This window comes from Oncorhynchus kisutch, unplaced genomic scaffold (assembly GCF_002021735.2).
Source record: "Oncorhynchus kisutch isolate 150728-3 unplaced genomic scaffold, Okis_V2 scaffold3069, whole genome shotgun sequence".
Lineage (NCBI taxonomy): Eukaryota > Metazoa > Chordata > Actinopteri > Salmoniformes > Salmonidae > Oncorhynchus > Oncorhynchus kisutch.
Window position 1 is genome coordinate 30,001 of NW_022265014.1, and position 5,000 is coordinate 35,000.

At 32.0% G+C, this 5,000-nt stretch overlaps 1 protein-coding gene across 1 annotated transcript in view; it reads right to left on the bottom strand.

Annotated features, from left to right (window-relative positions):
• Nucleotides 1–5,000, bottom strand: part of LOC109887480 (ankyrin-2-like) — a 20,517-nt gene that overhangs the window by 1,284 nt on the left and 14,233 nt on the right. The gene's annotated exons all lie outside the window — the stretch shown is intronic.

Consider the following 5,000-nt stretch of genomic DNA (forward strand, 5'->3'; position numbering starts at 1 on the left):
AGGGTGCCATAGGACTCTGGCCTAAAGTAGTGCACTATATAGGGAATAGGGTGCCATAGGACTCTGGCCTAAAGTAGTGCACTATATAGGGAATAGAGTGCCATTTGGGCAGCAGATTTGTAAACACTAATCATGCGAAACAAACAATATCTTGTCTGAACAGAAAAACTAAGAGAGCCAAAGTTGGACATAACACAGTCTATAACACTACATTAACCCTATAACACTACATTAACCCTATAACACTACATTAAGTCTATAACAATACATTAACCCTATAACACTACATTAAGTCTATAACACTACATTAAGTCTATAACACTACATTAAGTCTATAACACTACATTAAGTATATAACACTACATTAAGTATATAACACTACATTAACCCTATAACACTACATTAACCCTATAACCCTACATTAACCCTATAACACTACATTAACCCTATAACACTGCATTAAGCTATAACACTACATTAACCCTATAACACTACATTAGCCCTATAACACTACATTACGTCTATAACACTACATTAAGCTATAACACTACATTAACCCTATAACACTACATTAGCCCTATAACACTACAGAACCCTATAACACTACATTACCCATAACACTACATTAGCCCTATAACACTACATGAACCCTATAACACTACATTAAGCTATAACACTACATTAACCCTATAACACTACATTAACCCTATAACACTACATTAACCCTATTACACTCATTACCCTATAACACTACACTACCCTATAACACTACATTAACCCTATAACACTACATTAACCCTACTACACTACATTAACCCTATAACACTACATTAACCCTATAACACTACATTAACCCTATAACACTACATTAACCCTATTACACTACATTAACCCTATAACACTACATTAACCCTATAACACTACATTAACCCTATAACACACTACATTACCCTATAACACTACATTAAGTACATAACACTACATTAAGTTATAACACTACATTAAGTATATAACACTACATTAACCCTATAACACTACATTAAGTACATAACACTACATTAAGTTATAACACTACAATTAAGTATATAACACTACATTAACCCTATAACACTACATTAAGGCTATAACACTACAATTAGCCCTATAACACTACATGAACCCTATAACACTACATTAACCCTATAACACTACATTAGCCCTATAACACTACATTAACCCTATAACACTACATTAACCCTATAACACTACATTACCCTATAACACTACATTAAGTCTATAACACTACATTAGCCCTATAACACTACATGAACCCTATAACACTACATTAACCCTACACACTACATTAGCCCTATAACACTACATAGCCCTATAACACTACATTAACCCTATAACACTACATTAACCCTATAACACTACATTAACCCTATAACACTACATTAACCCTATAACACTACATTAACCATATACACTACATTAACCCCTATAACACTACATTAACCCTATAACACTACATTAACCCTATTACACTACATTAACCCTATAACACTACATTACCCTATAACACTACATACCCTATAACACTACATTAACCTAACACTACATTACCCTATAACACTACATTAACCCTATAACACTACATTAGCCCTACAACACTAAATTAACCTATAACACTACTTACTCTATAACACTACATTAACCCTATAACACTACATTAGCCCTACAACACTACATTAACCCTATAAACACTACATTAGCCCTACAAACACTACATTAACCCTATAACACTACATTAACTCTATAACACTACATTAACCCTATAACACTACATTAACCCTATAACACTACATTAACCCTATAACACTACATTAACCCTATAACACTACATTAGCCCTATAACACTACATTAAGTCTATAACACTACAATTAACCCTACAACACTACATTAAGTAGATAACACTACATTAAGTATATAACACTACATTAACCCTATAACACTACATTAACCCTATAACCCTACATTAACCCTATACACTACATTAACCCTATAACACTGCATTAAGCTATAACACTACATTAACCCTATAACACTACATTAGCCCTATAACACTACATTACGTCTATAACACTACATTAAGCTATAACACTACATTAACCCTATAACACTACATTAGCCCTATAACACTACATGAACCCTATAACACTACATTAACCCATAACACTACATTGCCCTATAACACTACATGAACCCTATAACACTACATTAAGCTATAACACTACATTAACCCTATAACACTACATTAACCCTATAACACTACATTAACCCTATTACACTACATTACCCTATAACACTACACTACCCTATAACACTACATTAACCCTATAAACACTACATTAACCCTACTACACTACATTAAACCCTATAACACTACATTAACCCTATAACACTACATTAACCCTATACACTACATTAACCCTATTACACTACAGTAACCCTATAACCACTACATTAACCCTATAACACTACATTAACCCTATAACACTACATTAACCCTATAACACTACATTAAGTACATAACACTACATTAAGTTATAACACTACATTAAGTATATAACACTACATTAACCCTATAACACTACATTAAGTACATAACACTACATTAAGTTATAACACTACATTAAGTATATAACACTACATTAACCCTATAACACTACATTAAGGCTATAACACTACATTAGCCCTATAACACTACATGAACCCTATAACACTACATTAACCCTATAACACTACATTAGCCCTATAACACTACATTAACCCTATAACACTACATTAACCCTATAACACTACATTACCCTATAACACTACATTAAGTCTATAACACTACATTAGCCCTATAACACTACATGAACCCTATAACACTACATTAACCCTACAACACTACATTAGCCCTATAACACTACATTAGCCCTATAACACTACATTAACCCTATAACACTACATTAACCCTATAACACTACATTAACCTATACCCTATTAACACTCTAACATATTAACCCTATAACACTACATTAACCATATAACACTACATTAACCCTATAACACTACATTAACCCTATAACACTACATTAACCCTATTACACTACATTAACCCTATAACACTACATTACCCTATAACACTACATTAACCTATAACACTACATTAGCCCTATAAACACTACATTAACCCTATAACACTACATAGCCTACAACACTACATGAACCCTATAACACTACATTAACTCTATAACACTACATTAACCCTATAACACTACATTAGCCCTACAACACTACATTAACCCTATAACACTTACATTAGCCCTACAACACTACATTACCCTATAACACTACATTAACTCTATAACACTACATTACCCTATAACACTACATTAACCCTATAACACCGACATTAACCCTATAACACTACATTAACCCTATAACACTACATTAGCCCTATAACACTACATTAAGTCTATAACACTACTTAACCCTACAACACTACATTAACCCTATAACACTACATTAACCCTATAACACTACATTAACCCTATAACACTCATTAACCCTATAACACTACATTAGCCCTATAACACTACATTAAGTCTATAACACTACATTAACCCTACAACACTACATTAACCCTATAACACTACATTACCCTATAACACTACATTAAGTCTATAACACTACATTAACCCTACAACACTACATTACCCTATAACACTACATTAACCCTATAACACTACATTAACCCTATAACACTACATTAACCCTATAACACTACATTAACCCTATAACACTACATTAACCCTATAACACTACATTAACCCTATAAACACTACATTACCCTATAACACTACATTAACCTATAACACTACATTAACCCTATAACACTGCATTAGCCCTATAACACTACATTAAGTATATAACACTACATTAACCCTATAACACTACATTAAGTATATAACACTACATTAACCCTATAACACTACATTAAGTTATAACACTACATTAAGTATATAACACTACATTAACCCTATAAACACTACATAAGTATATAACACTACATTAACCCTATACACTACATTAACCCTATAACACTACATTAGCCCTATAACACTACATTAAGTTATATAACACTACATTAACCCTATAACACTACATTAACCCTACAACACTACATTAGCCCTATAACCTACATTAACCCTACAACACTACATTAGCCCTATAACACTACATTAAGTATATAACACTACATTAACCCTATAACACTACATTAACCCTATAACACTACATTAAGTATATAACACTACATTAACCCTATAAACACTAACATTAAGTTATAACACTACATTAAGTATATAACACTACATTAACCCTATAACACTACATGAACCCTACATAGAAATAATAATAAATAATAAATAATAACAATAAATGATAATAAAGAAGTAGAATAAAACAACAGTCAGGCGACTAGCCACTACAGAGCTCTGTGACACAGACGGGACAGACATTTATAAATGCCCTATAACACTACATTAACCCTATAACACTACATTAACCCTATAACACTACATTAACCCTATAACACTACATTAGCCCTATAAACACTACATTAACCCTATAACACTACATTAACCCTATAACACTACATTAACCTATAACACTACATTAGCCCTATAACACTACATTAACCCTATAACACTACATTAACCCTATAACACTACATTAACCCTATAACACTACATTAGCCCTATAACACTACATTAACCCTATAACACTACATTAACCCTATAACACTACATTAACCCTATAACACTACATTAACCCTATAAAACTATATTAACCCTATAACACTACATTAACCCTATAACACTACATTAACCCTATAACACTACATTAACCCTATAACACTACATTAAGTATATAACACTACATTAACCCTATAACACTACATTAAGTT